This window comes from Myotis myotis, unplaced genomic scaffold, assembly GCF_014108235.1.
Source record: "Myotis myotis isolate mMyoMyo1 unplaced genomic scaffold, mMyoMyo1.p scaffold_m19_p_16, whole genome shotgun sequence".
Lineage (NCBI taxonomy): Eukaryota > Metazoa > Chordata > Mammalia > Chiroptera > Vespertilionidae > Myotis > Myotis myotis.
In genome coordinates this window covers 47413348-47433685 of record NW_023416320.1, presented here as the reverse complement: position 1 = coordinate 47433685, position 20338 = coordinate 47413348, and the positions used below count along the sequence as shown (strand labels likewise).

General features: G+C 47.5%; 1 protein-coding gene and 1 pseudogene across 1 annotated transcript in view; one reads left to right on the top strand and one right to left on the bottom strand.

Moving 5' to 3' along the window:
• MRPS28 (mitochondrial ribosomal protein S28) overlaps window positions 1–20338 on the top strand; it is a 102517-nt gene that overhangs the window by 51507 nt on the left and 30672 nt on the right. The window lies entirely within an intron of this gene.
• Window positions 2971–8618, bottom strand: LOC118670757 (annotated as a pseudogene).

Below are 20338 nucleotides of genomic sequence, written 5' to 3'. Positions count from 1 at the left end.
CCCCCTGTCACGCACAGAGCAGGGCCCATCGGGGTTGGGGAGCTCCCCCCTGTCATGCACAGAGCAGGGCCAATCAGGGGGTTGAGGAGCTCCCCCGTCACTCACATAGTAGGGCCGATAGGGGAGTTGGGGCACTGCCCCCTGTCACATACAGAGCAGGGCGGATCAGGGGGTTGGGGCGCCGCACCCTGTCACACTCCGGGCAGGGCCAATGGGGAGGTTATGGCTCTACCCTGTCACACACAGAGCAAGGCCCGTGGGGGGCGGTTGGGGCGCCGCCCTCTATCACCCACAGAGCAGGGCCGATCAGGGGGTTGGGGCGCCGCCACTGTTACACTCAGGGCAGGGCCAATGGGAGGTTATGGCTCTACCCCATCACACAGAGAGCAGGGCCCGTGGAGGGGGGAGGAGTTGGGGCGCCACACCCTGTCACACACACAGCAGGGCCGATCGGGGTTGGGGCGCCGCACCCTGTCACACACAGAGCTGCAGGGTGATCAGGGGGTTGGGGAGCTCCCCCCTATCAGGCACAGAGCAGGGCTGATCAGGGGGTTGGGGCGCCTTCCCCTGTCACGAACAGAGCAGGGCGCATAGGGAGGTTGTGGCCCCGCCCCCTGTCACACACAGAGCTGCAGGGCGATCAGGGGGTTTGGGCGCTGCCCCCTGTCACGCTGATCCCGGTGCCGGGAGGCCTCTCAGCTATGCTGATCCCGGTGCTGGGAGCCATATTACCCTTTTACTATATAGGATAGAGGCCTGGTGCATGGGTGGGGGCCTGCTGGTTTGCCCTGAAGGGTGTCCTGGATCAGGGTGGGGGTCCCCACTGGGGTGCCTGGCCAGCCTGGATGAGGGGATGATGGCTGTTTGCAGCTGGTCACACACCCTTCAGGGTGGGGGTCCCCACTGGCCAGTCTGGGTGAGGGGCTGAGGGCTGTTTTCAGGCTGGCGGGTGACTGAAGCTCCCAACCACTCCTTTTTTTCTTTTTCTTTTTTTATTCTGGGCCAGCTTTAGCTCTGAGGCTTGGCTCCAGCTCTTAGGCCTCGGCTGCTGAAAGCAGGTATCTGGTTTGTTTGGGTTCTATAATCGAAACACTGTTTCAACTCCAGCTCTGAGTTCCCGGCTGGCTGAAAGCAGGTTTCTGGGGTTTTGTTTAGCTTCTATATTTGTAACAATGTTTCAAACTGCAAGCTCAGAGGCCGGCAGCAGCAGGCGGGGAACGTTGAAGTCCTCCGTCACTGAAGCAAGCAAGCCTGGCTGCTGGCCGCCATCTTGGCTGGCAGTTAATTTGCATATCGCCCTGATTAGCCAATGGCAAGGGTAGCGGAGGTATGGCTAATTACCATGTTTCTCTTTTATTAGATAGGATATTATACTAGAGACCTTGGCCGGCCCTGGGCGGCTGGGCAGCCGACATCCGATGCTTGCCTGTGCCTTGGGCTGGCTCTGGGCGTATGGGGGGCTGAGGGTGGGTCTGGCCACATCATGCTCCTGCAGCCCCCTTGGGGACTCTGGCGGGGCTGAGGGGCCTGGGCGCCGCCATCTTTGTGATGGTGGGACAGTCAATTTGCATATTCCCTCTTTATTAGATGGGATAGTGCCCTTGAACAATTTTGCCAATTTTCATGTGATTTTTATGCTCTATTTGTATATAATTTACAAGTTAAGATTTTGACGAATAAATGAAATCAGTCATATGGAATTAACTTTTAAATTAGTGCAAATTTTTACTTAACTTCTCACATGGTTCTTGGTTGGTATTGCTGTTCTGTTGACCAACAAATACATGTACCAGAGAGATAGATAGACTTATTTACTTATTTACTTCTAGGCAAAGAACTTTATCAACTTGTTTCAAACCTTATTCCCAAGCCTGTTCAGCTCATTTAGGTGCAAAGAATGATCCTATATAATAAAAGAGAAACATGTAAATTGACCGTCCCTCTGCTACCCTCACCAGCCAATCAGGAGTGAGTATTCAAATTAACCCAACAAAGATGATGGGTTAATTTGCATACACAGGTGCCGGGTGGAGAGCAGAGTGGGAGAGCCGGCAGAGAGTGGAGCGGCTTGGGGAACTTGGCTCCCCAAGCCGCCAGACGGAGAGCAGAGAGGGAGAGTTGGCGGCTTGGAGGACTTGGCAGAGTGGGAGGCCGTGGGACGAAGGCAGAGCAGGAAGGGAAAACCAGGAGCGCGGGGAGCCCAGGAATTCTGGGAATAGTAGTTCTGGTGGCAGCCCCAGGACTGGAAGTGGAAGCCCAGAGCGCAGGGAGCACCAGGAATGCTGGGAATCGTAGTTCTGGTGGCAGACGGATCTCCTAGACCAGTGGTCGGCAAACTGCGGCTCACGAGCCACATGCGGCTCTTTGGCCCCTTGAGTGTGGCCACGAAGTTTTCAATCGCACTGTACGTGTGCGCCCGCATGTGGTATTTTGTGGAAGAGCCATACTCGAGGGGCCGCAGTTTGCTGACCACTGTCCTAGACAGTAGAGCAAAGTGAGCCTGGATCAAGTTACTGTTGCGGTGGGGGATGGAGGGAAAGCAAAGGTGAGAGACATAAGTAAAATCAGAGCGTCTAGGAAAAATTAAAGGGAAGATATTCTAAAACTTCCAGGAAATCTCCACCAATGAAGCAAAGAAAAAAAAAAAATGCCTCTATTATTCTGTGAGCAACAAACCCAACTGAGTTGGGGTCTCAGACAATTCGCTCATATAATTGCAAAGACAGACAGAAACTCCCAGATTGGAGAGGGCTCGCCTGAGGGCTCCCAGATTGGAGAGGGTGCAAGTCGGGCTGAGGGACCCCTACACCCCCCAGTGCACGAATGTCGTGCACCGGGCCTCTAGTTTATATATGAGCAAAAACTGAAAAGAGCTGCAGTTTCCAGGGGCGTTGGGCCAAAAAATATCAGAGCTCTAGATTTTATCAGATCCATAAACAAAATTTGAAAAAGCAGTCATAATGTAAAATAGCAGCTCCCAGAAACTTCTTCAAGTTTATCTTCTTCAGAGTTGACTCAGTTCAGTTTGCTTCATTCTTGGAAGCCTCATCAAAATCCTCACATGATCTGGAACGTCGTCATCATCATCCTCTCCAGTAGGGAGCGGTGCTTTCCCACCCACAGATTGGGCAGAGCTTCAGCCAGTCTCCGTACACCAGTCAGATTGCCTGCCGGGCCAGTTTAAGATGCGAGGTAGCACTTCTGTGGGCTGCTCGATCTCAGCATGGCCTGTCATGGTTTGTGAGCATATTTACCCCTTCAGCACCAGGGATATTGTCACCCTGACTTCTTCAGGGGGAACTGAAGTTTTTTATCACCTGCTTTGGCTGGTCTGTGAACTACCTCCTTCTTTCTACGAACAGTTCCTTTCCCACCCATGGGCACTTGTGCCTGCAGTTTGGCGAGTTTCTCTTGGCTCAGATAGTTTCTTCTGTCTTGTTGGAGAGGAAACGGGGCCGAGAGGGGGAGCAGGGCTGATGCTCAGGGGCCTTGGGCAGACCAGCTGAGAATAAGCGCCACAGAGAGATTTAAATATGCAGAGGCACTCTGACGGTTGCTGAAATGGGGGACTTTTTTACTTTTAAGTAATCACTTATATGGTTAAAGTATCTATTCTCAAAGCAGTTATTTTTCACTAATTAACTTTTTTGCATTGTCAGAATCATTACAGATATATTAACATGTAAGAAAGATTGAATTCATATGCATGAAACTAATTAAGGTTGTGTGGTGATGAGGCTTTATGAAGGCATTTAAAAAAATTTTACTTTTTGAACTCCTGCTAGATGAGATGTGGTCAGCAACTGCCTGTTCTTCAAAAGGATAAAAGGACATACCTTACGCGTATTTTATTTCATAGTAAATCATCGTTTCTGAGGCTGCTGTGGATCTATGGTTTTATTCTACATCAGAAGCTTCTAAGAAAGTGACTTCTTGTCTTTGCTAAGTCCAAGAATAAGGATAGTACAACTTAGCCAGTCGGTATAGATGCTCTCATAGGAATATTAATGAGACAATATCATGTCGTGCTTTGAGCACAGTATTGGTCAGAAGTCAGATTGCCTGGGTTTGCTTACTTAACAGTGTAATCATAAGCAAGTTACTTAATGCTCGATTTTTCATTTTCTTCACTGCAAAAATAATAGTATTTTAGATAAATCACTTAGAAGACTATCTGGCTCCTAGAATAGCAAGCACTTAATTAATGTTCATTTTTGTTTTCTTCCTTAGGGGGAATTATTAGGTGTACATTGATGTAGATTTAGGAGAAAATTCAAATCATATACTTTTTTTAAAGTTTTAATATTAATAGACGTGTATTCTATATGTAGCTGTGTCACTTGTATGGCACCCACAAAGCTTGACTTTATCTATTTACTAGAGACCATTAAAAACAGCTTCGCTGTAACCGGTTTGGCTCAGTGGATAGAGCGTCGGCCTGCGGACTGAGGGGTCCCAGGTTCGATTCCGGTCAAGGGCATGTAACTTGGTTGCGGGCACATCCCCAGTAAGAGGTGTGCAGGAGGCAGCTGATCGATGTTTCTCTCTCATCGATGTTTCTGGCTCTCTGTCTCTTTCCCTTCTTCTCTGTAAAAAATCAATAAAATATATTTAAAAAAAACCAAAAACAGCCTCTGGTCAGAGAGAAGTCCTCATGGACTCAGAGTGCTGGCGCTCAGTATAAGCACCTTACAGTGCCAGGTCCTCCTCTTGACACCTCATGTGTATTAATTTATTTTATCGTCACGGCAACCAATGAAGTAGGTACTAGTATTGCCTCAATATTTATTTATTGATTGATTGATACTCACTCGAGGATATGTTTTCATTGATTTTAGAGAAAGCCAGACAGAGAAATATCAAGGTGAGAAACATCAATAGGTTGCCTTTTGTACACTCCCTGTCTTGGGATCGAACCCGCAACCTAGGTATGTACTCTGACGGGGAATCAAACCTGCAGCCTTTCGGTGTATGGGATGATGCTCCAACCAACCGAGCCAGTTATTTTTTGAATAAAGGAATGGATAGACGTGCCATTTTACAGATGCCGAAATTAAGATCTGGAGGACTGATACACAGCTAGTAGTTAGTAGAACCAGAACTTGCACACAGTCTAATTCCAAAGCATATGTACGTTAAATGCAGATGCAGTCCTGCGAGATGTCTTTGGCTTTGGGCCATGACATTTCGTTCAGCACTGGCGCGCGTCCCTCGCTCTAGCTCTGTTTCCTTGGCCAGGTGAAGCACACCGTCTTCCGCTTTGAGCTGTCTGTCCACCCTCCCTGAATTATCTTGGATTCCATTTACCCCTGGGTTGGGCTCCTTATTGTTGCACCCCTTTACCGTGGGAAGGAGGCACGAAGAGAGGTGTGCGTATACTTGGGACAGTACAGCCTTGACACACGCGGGTGAAATGCCACTGCCAGCCCGGCTGCTGCGGCCCTGCCCGGATCCTGCCTCCTCACCTGCTTGCTGGCCCGGATCCAGCCGTGTCTGCTGAGTCCTGGCTGCATCACTTTGGTTCCTATTTTGAGTCAGTCCTGATTTCTCTTTGCATGTAACACAAGCATTTGAAAAAGAAGTAGGAGATATATGACAGAAGCCAAGTGAACAATAATTCAGTCAACAACTGTATTAATATCATGCTAATAGTGACTTTTCTAGGCACCCTAAGTAATACAGTCTTTGTACTTTAACTCAAAATCACTCTCCTCCGGTGAGGTGGGGTGGGAGGAGCTGTAGCTGTAGACTTCCGCGCTCTCGCTTGGCCTGTCACGTGCATGTGGCCCCACTGCTGGCCGCAGGGAAGAGGTGGAGGTCCTTCCGCCCGCACTTCCTCAGCTGTGTCCCCCATTGAGCTGTGAACAGTGGCCGAGGACAAAAGCGGCATACACTGTACAAACAGCCCCAAAGGCAGCACACTGACTCATTCTTCCCCCTGGGTGAGACTGAGGGGGCCTCCATTCATCTCCTTTGTGCTGGTGTCTGTCAACAGCGCTGTTTGAGGCAAGGCCTATTGTGTTGGCCAGTGTTTCTTATTGACCTAAGTCTGTGCCTGCTATGTTCCCAGGGTCGAAGTTGCGAGTGAGAGAATGTTTGAAAAGGGGTAATCATAGGCTAAGTGCATTTTGTGCATTGTCATCTGACCTATTAAATCTAAACTGTGGGCCACGTCAGTGCAAACAGGTAATTACACAGTCACAGCTGCAGCTATTGACATCAGTTACCGCCCCCCACCCCCCAGGGGGAAAATGTGTTTTTGTCCTGTGTCTGGAGCCTCATGTGCTGCACATGAATGATTTGTAACTAAAATGATAATGGGTCAGGAGGACTAGAAGACCAACAAGGTGCCTTCTTTAAAACAGCCTCTGCCACAGCTGCTGGCATGCCTTGCCCTGTGGTAATCCAGTGTTTTCCCATGATTCAGAGGGAGTCACCTTGGTTCAGTTTTTGTTTTCAAGGAGTGTGAGGTAGAGGTGGTGTTCATGTTGCCATCCTGTGCCATCATCACTCTGAAAGGTCTGCCTCTTGCAGCGTTGTTGCTTGTTGCCCGAGGCTCTGTGCGCTGCTTCCTGGCCCTGCTCCTCCGGGATGATGTGTTTGCAAGAGGTCCACGCTCCCCACCGTGACAAGTACACTGGGGTGAGCGGGGCTGGTGGCTGTTAATTATGTTAATAAAGTCTGTCCTTTCTGGTTTCTCTGCTAAAGAGCAGAAGGTATGAATTCATCTGTCCTGCAGAAGAGCCGCTCCTAAGTTAGAAGAAAAGGACTTTAGGAATGTGTTCTCATCACCATGCAAATCCAGTTAGCCCCGGAGCATGAGCGCATTCTCACTCCCTCCACAGTTCATTCTTTCACAATATTGGTTAAAAGCCTAGGGGTGATGGGCTCCTTGCGGGGTATGGCGTGCAGTTTGAAAGTACAGTCTGTTAGCTTCTGGTTCACGCTGTCACAGGTGGCGGTGTGAAGTGTGGCAGGAGTGGAATGACACAGGAAGTACAAGAACACTTTTTTAAAAAAATATATTTTATTGATTTTTTTACAGAGAGGAAGGGAGAGAGAGAGGAATATCGCGTTAGAAACATCGATGAGAGAGAAACATCGATTCAGCTGCCTCTTGCACGCCCCCTACTGGGGATGTGCCCACAACCCAGGTACTGCCCTTGACCTGAATCGAACCTGGGACCCGTGAGTCCGCAGACCGACGCTCTATCCGCTGAGCCATATCAGCTAGGGCACAAGAACACTTTTAAGACCTATAACTTTAGGGTTTTTCTAAGTTTTTTCCCTAAGGTTTTGACACTCGGACCCTGCATGAAAACCTCCAGGAGACACTCCAAGTGGGTAGGTGCTGACCGCATTGGGCCTGGGTGGGATGCCGGAGCATGGAGTGGGCCAGCTTTGGAGCCAAGTCCCGCACCCGCGGCCAGCTCCTGCCTTCCTGCCGCGCACGCCAGTGCTGGGCTGGCTGGGCGCAGTGCCCTGCATCGCAGGTACTGGAGAGGCAGTGACAGTAAGGGTAATTCTTACCCTCCGGGACTGAGTAAAATGCCGTCCTCGCCGCAAGCACAGTTTTGAAAAAAACGGCATAGTGATTGAATATAAGTAGAATAAATAATACAGAAAAACCAAAGACTAAATATGTTCTACCTTTGAAAATGTGGGCCAGTAATGAAGACAACATATTCCTTCCGCTTCAAAAATAATGTATTTCCTATTAATGTTCCTCAGTAAAGCTGACCTCTCCTACCTGGAGCACCACGTAGAATTAAAATACTTACTACATCATGTTGTGCACCGTCTTAACCCCCAGAAGTGGAAACAATTTTCAAATTGTTATAATGAAGTATTTTTTTACAAATAATATTTTTTTCTTTTTTTTCGGGTGACTGTTTCACATACAGAATGGTTTAAACAGATACCAAGTGGAATCACTTTGAAAGACTTTTCATATTTGTAAGAAATGACATACCACATGCCGGCTGGAGCCTTGATGTGGGAAGAGCATGGCTCATGGCCAGCAGTGGTTAAGCCAGCTTTGGGTTGGGGCCGCAGGGCGTGGACAGTTGGGAGAGGTTCTGGCTTCCCCGCTCAGGGTACCCCTGTGGGCCCACGTGGTCCTGAGGAAGGGAGACAACAGGAGGCTCTTCTCCTCCGCAGTAACAGCAGTTGTACTAGTAAGTGCAAGTCGAAGCGCAAGAAGAGCGGGCGTGGCGCACGGGCCAGCCGCACAGCGACCCGCGGCCCCTTGGTCCGTTTGCGATGGCCGCGTGGTAATGAGACATTGCAGCAGGTGTGTGTTGCTGGAGAATGTGGAAGAAGAAAAGATTAGTTACTTCCTCGGTGTGTAAAGTGAGACACTCTGTTGTCAGAGAGAAAATAATTAGCCTGGTCATCAGTTTCCCGCGTTTCTCCTGAATCCAATTTAGATTTTCTTAACTTACCTAAATGCAGATCTTCTCCGGTATCAGATGGTCTGGGCTCCGTTAGAGCACTCGGTGCTCCTGGTCCTGCGACCTCGCTCTCATGAGCAGTAGTTACCTTTGTTCAGGAGGCGGCGTGAGCCGTTACCCGGGCCCACAGAGGCCATGGGAGGCTGCCTCCACGGCCTCCACCATCGCGGCCCTTCCCTCACTCACCTCGTCCTGCTGGTCTCGGGGAGACCCAGGCGCTGCTGCTTTCTTATAGGGGGCTGCGTGTTTGACCTTTTAATTTTGTGAAAGAGAAAGCTCTGCCTCTGAAAAGGGCACTTTCTTTTTTAATGAACAGCAGCAGCTCTGGGAGTTTCCAAAGCTCTGTAATGTTTGATTCCTGAGGTTAAAAGGATTCACAGTAGTGCTTCTTTCTTAATGGAAAGTTTTTTCCCTGTGGTTAAACATGACTAAAATGTGGAATTCTCTCGTTCTTTTCTCCAAACCTTAACAAATAAAACCAAACTCTACATATATTTGGGAGTGGTTTCCTGAACCCCCAGCCTTAGCTGAGTCCCTTCTTCCTTGCAATACGTGCCAGCAGCCTGTGCTGGGCTGTCGGTCCCTGGCACGTGCACCTGCAGTGCAGTGGGCTGTCTGCCCATGTCTGTGTCGTTGGGAAGCGTGGAAGCATATCCAGTGCTTTGCAAGTACTCGTGGGTACAACGCAGCGGGGTTTCACATCGGCATTTCCAGTGGCGTCGTTAGGCTCTGGCGAAGAGCCAGGGAAGAGCCAGGATCGGTAGGAAGTGGGACAACCACAGAAACCAGGGGGTCTCAGCATCTTGGCCAGGTCTGGACTGTTCAGCAGCAGGCTGTGCAGTGCCCACCTATTGTGGGGAGTGAGAGGCTGCCCAAGATTTTCCCATCGCTTTCTTATTGTATCTGTCTCTTTAAGAGCAGGCCAGAGTACCTGTCCTCAGCAGGTGGTGGCCTGCGGCAATGCTCTGTCCATTCAGGGAAGGACAGCCTGCATGTGTGGGAAGCCATGTCCCTGTGAAAGGGTGCGGTCAGGACTGGAGGTTTGGGAGGAGCGTGGGGAGGCTGGGCAGTGCTGAGCAGGCTGTCAGTCAGTATTCAGCCTCCCTGCTTTTCCAAGAAAGGAAAGTGCTTTAGTTGTGTTGTCCTTATTGGTAAAATGAGTATTGATCACAAGACTATGAGCCTTGGAAGTAAAACATTATAAATGGATTATTTTGTAAAACAAACATAGTTTTGTGAAGTGTACAAATCTAAAAGACCAAGGATTTGAATTCAATATTTTCTGCTTGCCTTAATTAGCTAAAATGAATTGATTTGCTATTTGGATGGTTCATAACTGAAGGTTTTAGGACTAAAGCTTCTGTGGGTATCTTTATTTTATATAAAAAATCTGTATTATGAGTGTGCGTGAGTTTCTGTCTGCTGGAAAGCCTTTCTAGGTACAAGTATTTCACATAGCGGACACATTTGCATTTCATTTGGAAGGAAACTCCTTTGTCCCATTTATTTAGAGTTGTACTGTTTAATCTTTCAGGATGAAATCCAACTTAAAAAAAAACAACGATGTATAGGCAACAAAATATAACTTAAAATCTGGTAGTTCTTGGAAAAGCTTCATTGTGTCCTTTTATTTAGAAAAGCCATTTGTCCTGTGACTCTTACAAATAGGCAGAACAGCAGCCCTGGAAATGACAGCTCTGTTTTCTTCCTGTTTTACAGCCTCTGTGCAACAGATCTGAGCGCAGCCTGTGGCCTGCTCTTTGAAGCATTACCTAATAATACGTGCTCTTCATACCAGGAGAAAATTAATAACCGTACTTCGGAGTTGATTTACTGCCACAGTTAAAGTCAGATTAACAATAGAATGCCATGAGCTCAGTAATCTTTGCTGCAGTTAAAGTAACATATTCCTGTACACTTTAATGTTTTATAAGCTCACATGTGAAAACAGGAAAGAAGTTCATTTTAAAGTCTGTGGCTCCAGCTGTGACAGGGCATGTGCTGGTGTCTGTACCCACACATGCACTCTGTGCTCACGGTGGACACGCTGTGTTAGCCCTTTAACCCTCCAGACCAGCTCGTAACTCCAGACCTGTGCCCAAGGCAGTGTGTGTGTCTTGTGAGGCTGCATCATTAGGTTCCTAGAGATTGAGAATGATTTTATCTCCTGGTGGAATTCCATTTGTCATTATGAAATGTTTCTTTTTATCTACTAATGCTGCATGCCTTGGCGTCTGCTTCGTCTCCTGTAAATACTGCTGCAGCAGCTCTCGTTTAGTGTTTGTGTGGTGTCTCTTTCTCCATCCTGGTCCTTCCAGCCTCTCTGTGTCTTACATTTGTTCAAAGTAGGACTCTTGTAAGCAGCATTTACTTGGGTTTTGTTTATCTATCCAGTCTGCAGTCCTTAACTTTTAATGGGAATATTTAGACTTTTTACATTCATGTAATTACTGATATTTTTCTGTTTAAATTAACACCTTACTATTTGTCCCCCCCTCCCCCTTCCGTTTTTAAATGTGTTCAACAAAGAAAGGAGACAAATTTCCAACAACCAAAGAAATTCGGTTAACCAGAGGACCCAATCTCCAAGGTTTTGATATAATCTGTGTTTTCTATATGTATCTTTCTACTGTATTTTCATACGTACGCTCACACACTATATATATACACACACATATAGTTTAGTTAAAGTATAAACATATTTATATATAACTATATGTAATTAACATATTATATACTTAAAAATTATAATCTATATCAGTGGTTCCCAAACTTATTTGGCCTACTGCCCCCTTTCTAGAAAAAATATTACTCAGCGCCCCCTGGAAATTCATTTTTTTAAAATTTTAATAGCAATTAAACAGAAAGATATATGTATTAATGTTTCTACCTTTTTTGTAAAATATAGTAAAGAAAGGTGTAAATTAGAAACATTGAAGTTTGAAATTATGGAACTATTTATTGAACTCAGAATAGAAAGGTAATACAAAACAAGTTAAAACAAATGCACCCGTGGCTATCACCGCGCCCCTGGATCGCTGCAGCGCCCACCAGGGGGCGGTAGAGCCCACTTTGGGAATCACTGATCTATATAATAAAGAGCCAGGATTGTACCACGGAAGGTTTGAGGAGACCTGAAATCAGTGCTGGGTTGCCGTGGCGACCCAGCACTGACTGGGGCCACTGCTGGTGCCTGGACCCAGCACTGACTGTCTAGGGGGCTGTGGATCAGGCCTGGAGAGAGGCCTGCAGAGAGAGAGACAGGGTCTGATCTGTAGCATCTGTGGCATCCGTTGATCAGAACTTTCATCTCTTCCTCTCCTGGCCTGGCCAACAGCCGTTGCCTCCATTTCTCTCCAGGCCTTCCTGGGGCTGCTGATCAGCCCCACCTTTCTGATCAGGCCCTGTTGATAGGCCCAGAGACACTGATTGGCATAGAAACTGACCAATCAGAACCAAATCTGGGTCAACTGTGAGGAACCAACAGCTGCCTAGGAGGCGGAGCTTTTGATGCTGACTGGTATAGAAACTGACCAATCAGAACCAAATTGGCCAGTAGAGGCGGGCAGTTGGGGTGAGATCAGGCCTGTAGGGGAGGGCAGTTAGGGGCAATCAGGCAGGCAGAGGCAGTTAGGGGTGATCAAGCAGGCAGGCAGAGAGGTTAGGGGCAATCAGGCAGGCAGGCAGGCAGGCAGAGGCAATTAAGGGTGATCAGGCAGGCAGGCAGAGAGGTTAGGGGTGATTAGGCAGGCAGGTGAGTGGTTAGGAGCCAGCGGTCCCAGATTGTGAGAGGGGTGTCTGACTGCCGGTTTAGGCCCGATCCCTGTGGGCCTAAACCGGCAGTCAGACATCCCCCGAGGGGTCCCCGATTGGAGTGGGTGCAGGCTGGGCTGAGGGACCCGCCCCTCCATGCATGAATTTTGTGTACTGAGCCTCTAGTCTATATAAAAGCCTAAGCGACTGGCCGACCAGTAGCTATGATGTGCACTGACCACCAGGGGCAGACCTCAACACAGGAGCAGAAACCACAGGCATGGAAACATGGAACAGACTGATGAATCTCAGAGGAAAGGGGGGAGGGGGAGGGTGGGAAGAGATTAACCAAAGGTCTTATGCATACTAGAGGCCCGGTGCACGGATTCATGTACCGGTGGGATCTCTCAGCCTGGTCTGCGGGGATCGGGCCGAAACCGGGTCCCAGATTGCTAGAGGGTGCAGGCCAGGCTGAGTGAACCCACCTGTGCAGGAATCCATGCACCAGGCCTCTATTTATGATATAAATTAGAGCTGTAAATTTTTATTTATTTATAACTTGTATTTATGTGTATTCTATTTATTTATAACTTAACTTATTTATAATTTGTAAAGTTTTAATATAAGTTAAAGTATAATATAAAGTATATAATTATAAATTATATTGTATATTTATGTATAAGTACTAGAGGCACGGTGCACAAAAATTTGTGCACTCGGGGGGTCCCCTCAGCCTGGCCTATGCCCTCTTGCAGTCTGGGACCCCTTGGAAGATGTCCACCTGCTGGCTTAGGCCCGCTCCCTGGGGGATCGGGCCCAAGCTGGCAGTCAGACCTCCCTCTGGCAGCCCGGCAGCCCTCGGGGGATGTCCACTTGCCAGTGGGGAGCAGGCCTAAGCTGCAGTTGGACATCCTTACTGCTGCTGAGGAGGCGGGAGAGGCTCCCACCACCACCACTGTACTGGCAGCCAGCAGCCTGGCTTGTGGCTGAGCAGAGCTACCCCTGTGGGAGCACACTGGCCACCAGAGGGCAGTTCCTGCACTGATCGTCTGCCCCCTGGTGGTCAGTGTGTGTCATAGTGACCAGTCATTCCCAGTTGTTCTGCTGTTAGGGTCAATTTGCATATTACCCTTTTACTATATAGAATAGAGGCCTGGTGCACGGGTGGGGGCCAACTGGTTTGCCCTGAAGGGTGTCCTGGATCAGGGTGGGGGTCCCGCTGGGGTGCCTCTGGTAGACCCCTGCCCTCGACCGCAGTGCGCTGAGGGAACCGGGGCTCCCTGTCCTGTGTGGCAGCGAGGAGACTGTGCACCCTGTCCCCGGGCATCATGACATGCATCCAGAGTGGCACTGGAGTCCTTAAAAGCCCAAATGACAGCCGCAGCCTGGGGAGCACAGCAGCTGCTGCTCAATGTCTCCCACTGTGAGAGCACCTTTCTGACAGGTTCTCAGGCTCGAGTCTGAGGTCAGAGCGGGATTAGGACAGGAACCCCCTCACGCTGACAGCTGCTCCGCACTGACAGCTGCTCTGTGGGCAGGGCTGCTCCTGGGCAGGGCTGTTCTGCGGGCAGGGCGCTGACCTCAGCCCCGGGGCTCCTGAAGCAAGCGCAGTTAGTGTCCGCACTGCCAGAGGGGACCTCGGAGAAAGCTTCAGCGTGGGTTCAAACTGGACTTTTGTGAGAGGTCATGTTTCCCAAGTCAGATGAAATTGTTGTCCCGGGCCTGTTTTTTAATGTTTCTTTAGATAGATAGATAGATAGATAGATAGATAGATAGATAGATAGATTTCAGAGAGGAAGGGAGAGGGAGAGAGAGATTGAAACATCAATGATGAGAGTGAATGTGCCCTTGCCGGAATTGAACCTGGGACCCTTCAGTCCGCAGGTCGATGCTCTATCCCAGGGGTGGGCAAACTTTTTGACTCGAGGGCCACAATGGGTTCTTAAACTGGACCGGAGGCCAGAACAAAAGCATGGATGGAGTGTTTGTGTGAACTAATATAAATTCAAAGTAAACATCATTACATAAAAGGGTACAGTCTTTTTTTTTTTTTAGTTTTATTCATTTCAAACGGGCCGGATCCGGCCCGCGGGCCGTAGTTTGCCCACGGCTGCTCTATCCACTGAGCCGAACTGGCTGGGGCTCAGGCCTGTTTTTGGATGCTTTACCTAATACAAATTTATTAAATATATCTGATTGTAAATGTTACTACCCAGCCTTCCCTACCCAGGAATAGGTCACTTGCTTCGCAGATCTAGGCAGCTCTCAGAGAGGCCCAGAGAAGCTGTCCAGGGCAGGGAGGAGCGCTGCTATGGGTGCAGGGCTGCCCTGGACCAGGGCCTGCTGAGGAGGCTGTACTCAGTGCGGAGACCAGGCCGCGGCTGCTGCTGCGCTTCCTGTGCTGCATGTTTTGCCATGCTGAGCTGAGGTTCCAGCCCATTTGGATCTTGATACCAGAATGTTCCATAGGAACAGTATGTCTGCCTGTCCATGAAAACTACCTCATATTGCTCTTGCCAAGTAGACTGTGTTGGAATTTCTGTTCCCAGGGCAAATGTTTGTTCCTGTTCCCTGAGTATGGCATGCAGCTCACTGATGAGGAGCCTGAGTTTGGAAGGCTGGGGTGGGGAGAGGAAGGAAGCAGGCTCATTAGAAACTTAGTTTTCTTCCTAATATCCTGTGTTAAGTCCATCATGATAATGCATCTCCATCTATATGACTAAAATTGTTTGTATCTATTTGTGATCATAGAAACCATTGAAAACATTCTAACAAATTTCGGAATAGGGTGTTTTTAAGTGGTTTCACTTAAATGTGGGCTTGGGGACACATAAAATTTAGGTGAGAAAAAGAGAGTTGGGAACATCTCCAAGGAATGGGCAGTTGATTTCCGAAGTTGCTACAATAGGTTCCATGAGATCTGTGTTACTGTCCACGGTGCATAGCATATGTGCCAAGACCCTGTCAGCTTTTGGGTCCTAAACGATACGGGAATTTTGTTTCAATAACAAACAGAACAAGGAACGCAGGGTCAGGCAGTTACTCGCTTGTGTAGGAGCCTGACTCCCTCCTTTCGGTAGTTCTCCTTCAGACCGGCCTCGTCTCCATGAGGGTTTGCACTCAGGCCTGATCCTTTACAGAAACAGCGTGTGTCGCGTCCAGACTGGACAGTTCACATGTGTAGAAAGGGGCTTTCCTGTGTCTCTTTTGGGGTTTTTGTTGTTGTTGTTTTAATTCTCACCTGAGGACATTGATTTTTAGAAAAAGCAGGAGAGCGCGGGGGAGAGACAGAGAGAAACATCAATGTGAGAGAGACACATTGATTGTTGCCTCCCCAACATGCTCTTACCTTGGTGGGGGATCGAACCTGCAGCTGAGGTACATGCTTTTGAACCGGGAATCAAACCCTGGGCCCCTCAGTGTACGGGGCCCATGCTCTAACCATTGAGAACCACTGGCCAGGGCTCTTGTGTCTCTTTTCCGAGTAAGAAACCTTTCCCTGGAGTTCCCCTGCAGACATTCCTCCACGTGCCATTGGCCAGAATTCATCACATGCCGAGCTGCAGCAGCATTGCCAGGCGGAGACCACCAGGACTGACCAGACTTGTCAGGTCTGCTGGGGCTGGAGCCAGACCAACCTGGTTCCAGCCTGGTTCCACCACTTACCGAGGGGCTCCAGTTAAAGGATTTCACTTCTCTGAGATGGCTGAGCTCCTCTGTAAAAGGGGGTTGATACATCTTGCTTTTCAGAGGCATTTCTAAAATTTCTTAAGTTTCTACAATGTGCCAAGCACTGTGCTACATGCAGGAGTAGACTTAATCCTCAAAACAAGCCTGAGAAGTCGGCGTATGATCTGGTTAGATCCCGTGGGGGGTTGTTTTCTACAGCCAATTCGAGCAGCACATGGAGTTGACAGTCTTCAGGTGCAGGGAAGCGTGGAGTGCCCAGAGGAGAGGTCACAGATGATTGCCATTGTCAAGGGGTGACATTTTGATGATGTAACTTTGGGCAGTGACATTGGGATGTGAACCAAAGAATGGCTTCATGTAGTATTTAGAAAATAGTAAGCAATGGAATTGGTGTGTAAAATAGAGCATTAGGATTAAGAAGAGTGTTAGATTTCCATCTTAAGAACGTTGAATAAGCAAAATTTGGTCTTGAAATTGTGTTAGACCTTTTTTGATTGGTCACTAACATAAATTAGCTTTTGTTTTAGGAGTGTTTCTCAGCACTCTCTCTCACCTTGGTTGTAAAGTTGGGCTTATAGTATGTACCTTATTGGGTAGTTTCAAGGACGTCCTGAGTTAATAGGAATACTGACTCATGATAGTACTTGGCACATGAGTGCTCAGAAAGTGTTAGCTATTTTTATTTTAATTTGCACAGAATTACGCTCTTTCCTTTACTCTCACACCTTTTTAGACCATTTAGATAATCTCTTCCCCTATAGTTTTGAAAAATTTGAAGTCATGACTTTAATACTTCATGAGGTATTATTATTATAATACTTAATACTTTATTCAGATGCATGTGGAGGTCAAGGAGGAGAGTCTGGAGCTGCACATGCGCCTGAGCCAAATCCGAGGCGATAAGCAGTAGTGGCGCTGGGAACGGGGTGGCACAGTGGAGGAGAATGTAGCTTCATAAGCATGCCACAATGGTAATGCTCATTGTAGTGAGAATATCGCATTCCTGTAAAACAGGAGAGGAATAGCCAACTCTGTTCAACCAGGGGGTGGGGCCAGCCAGCCGGACCCAACCAGTGCATGAATTCATGCACTGGGCTTCTAGTAGGAAATAGAATGGCAGCCACTAGAATGCCCATCACCTAGAATTAACAAACGCTGACATTGCCACAGTGGTAGAGGTTTTATTAAAGACTCCTTTTTAATCAAAGAAGCAGAAACCAATTGTTAAAAAGACATGAAGCCCCATTTTGTGTATTTGGGTGAAGACAGCTGAGGAAACTGCAGAATTCGAGTGGCTGCCCTCATTCTAGTCCTGTCACACTGCCATGCTACTTTTCTTTGGGTGGTGGCTGGCATTCCACGTGGTGACATAAAGACCCAAACTTCAGGGTTATTAGACTTATGGCATTCATGTCGTAAGGTACATAAATGTAGAATCACTGTGTTGCACACCTGAAACTAATATAATGTTGTGTGTCAACTATCCTATATAATAAAAGGGTAATATGCAAATTGACCTTAATGGCAGAATGACCGGTCACTATGATGTGCCCTGACCTCCAGGGGGCAGACACTCAATGCTGGAGCTGCTCTCTGGTGGTCAGTGCACTCCCACAGTGGGAGCTCCGCTCAGGCACAAGCCCGGCTGACGGCTGTGAGTGCAGTGACGGTGGTGGAAGCCTCTCCCGCCTCTTCAGCAGCACTAAGGATGTCCGACTGCAGGGAGCAGGACTAAGCTGCCGTCGGACATCCCCCAAGGGCTCCTGAGCTGCCAGAGGGATGTCTGACTGCCAGCTTAGGCCCAATCCCAGCTTAGGTCCTCTCGGCTTTGTTTTCAGGTGGACATCCCCCAAGAGGGTCCCAGGCTGTGAGAGGGTGCAGGCCAGGCTGAGGGACCCCCCTGAGTGCACAAATTTTTGTGCACTGGGCCTCTAGTACTTTAATAAAATTTTAAAAAGGAAAGAAAACCCAGACTCCTTCCATTTCATGGTTCTCCCATCTTCAGCACAGCACACTGTTTCTGAGATTACGGAAATTTTAAGTTTATTAAAATTAAAGCAGAAACCAGGAATATTTACATATTAAAGTAGAAATCAGGAATGTTTATATAATCGTAAGGTTTCGCTTCTGTGCATAGAATGCTGAAAAATCTAAAATTAAAATGATCAAACTCAACGTAGTATCCCATAAATAAAACGATTTGGAAGCAAAATGTGTTATGGGTAGAAATTGGTTGTGTTCTTTCTTTCCTTTGCCTCTGTCGCTGTTGTCACTTAGCATACTGCACACGGTGTGACAGGCCAGCAGAGAGCCTCAGCCTTCCACACTCCCTTCCTGGACAGACTGCGCCGCTGTCGCTTGGCCTGGTTGCCCAGGCAGCTGCTAGCCTTACTTCACAGCTGGGGAAATAGCACTTGGTATTAACAACCAAATTTAACACAAGTGTGAACAAGATCATTGGTGGGGGTGGGAGGGTGAGCGGAGGTCTGTTAATCTAAGATCTCGCCCAGATTGAATGAAATGGGGCTATTGATTCCTCCCAAAATACAGGTAATTAATAGAAGGATATTGAAGTTTCACTTGAGTTTCCTGCCAGCCCCGCACACCCTTCCCGGAATGTCTCCTTCCTGAATGACTTAGGACAGGAACACACTATTGTAGGCTTTCGGTTTTATTCAAAAGTGGGCCACGTATTCAAAATTCCTTCATTTGTGGGCAGCATATGAGGTCGTTTTATTATGTTAACTATAGTTATAATAGCGTGTTAGAAATTTTTAAATATGTATTAAGTTTTTAGTATTTTACAAGCAATCTCAACAACAGTTTAACTAACTGTAGACGATGAAAGTTTGCAGATGCTGGCCCAGAGTGGACGCTGGAGTTCTCAGGGACTGACCCCACAGCAGCACTGACTCCAGGCTCCTAGTACTGGTCCTCTCGGCTTTGTTTTCAGAAATTTCATGAAAGAAACTAGTGTTGTAGAAACCAGAGGATGCAAACATTGCCCGGAACAGTCATTTAGCCAGAAATTGGGGGTAATTTGGGGATTTGGAGACATTCAGAATCCCAGAGGTCTTGTGCCTTCACTTGGAGAGTCAGTCCTTAAGATGAGCCTCCGGAGGTAGCTGTAAAGCTTGCTCCTGCCATGACGGTGTGTGAGGCTTTTGAAATTGTGACTTCGTTTCCCCTTCTTCCAAAGGCACTACTTCCTCAGTGCAGCCTGGACCAGCGGGGCTCAGTATAGTCTCTGTGGCATCGATTTATCCGTTTCCTGTGGGATTAACTACAGGCCCGGAACCTCCTGAGCAAATCAGAAATGCTCCCCTGCAGCCTTAAGTGCACGCTCGGGTCTCATCACCTCAGCAGGAAGTTGTGCATTGGGGGCTCTCAGTTGATCTCAGGTCTGTCTGACATGTTTACTTCTTTGTTTTTTAATCTCTTCAACACACAGGGTGGACAAAGTAGGTTTACCTTAATATGGAACATAACACAATAATTAATAAATAACAATACACGATAAACTCTGTTTTGCATATTCACAACTGTAAAACTACTTTTGCCCCACCCATATTTCTCCAAATGATTAAATTTATAAAGTAGCTACCAAAGATTGTATGTCTCACTTTTTTTTAAAGACACATCTTTTTCTAGGATTGAGGCTCGCCTGCCACTAACCTGATTTAAATTTTAATTTTATTTTTTTAAGCATAGGTTTATATCACTGGTTTGTCTATTATATTTACAAATGATGGCTTCTTTTTAGGTATTCCAATACCTACATCCAAAAAATAATGAAATTTAATCAGTGTTATGCTCTTCCTTCTTTTTTATATGTGAGAAAGGAGATCTCAACAATTCTTTCTACCCCAGGGGTACTGTAGGTTGCTGTCCTGTCAATACTTTTCTCCCTTCTCTTTGTCCAGTACAATACGCCTCCCTGTCCCTTTTTTGAGAGTGGGTTAGGATTTCACCTCGCATTTCAAATGCAGATGATTCATTGTTTGGAAAAGTTGGCTTTGAAAAAAGTAGTTTAAACCTAAGTGAATTATCACCTAGGTTGTGTGTGTGCCTAGACCAGCAACCCGATACTGTGGGAAAGCTACATGCCACCTTTGGAGAGGGTGGAAAAGAAAGATTCTGCTCTATAGTTTCTTTTGCTGTGAATAAAAGCAGGGCTTCTTCATCATTTGTCTGATGTTCTTTCCAAATCTGTGGTATACACGCCACCCTGCAAGACTGATGTCAACAGCAAAGTTTAGAAGAGAAACTTTCAGCATCATTTGTCTCGGGTAAGATTGCTGTAATGACAGCCTCCCGAACAGAGCAGAGAACCTGTAGGTAAAGAATGTGGAGTGCTAAAAACAGTGGCCACAGACCCTCTGTGAAAAGCTGGTGTCCTCTTACCAGACGTTTCTGCTGTGTGTGTAACCCATTCATCTCAC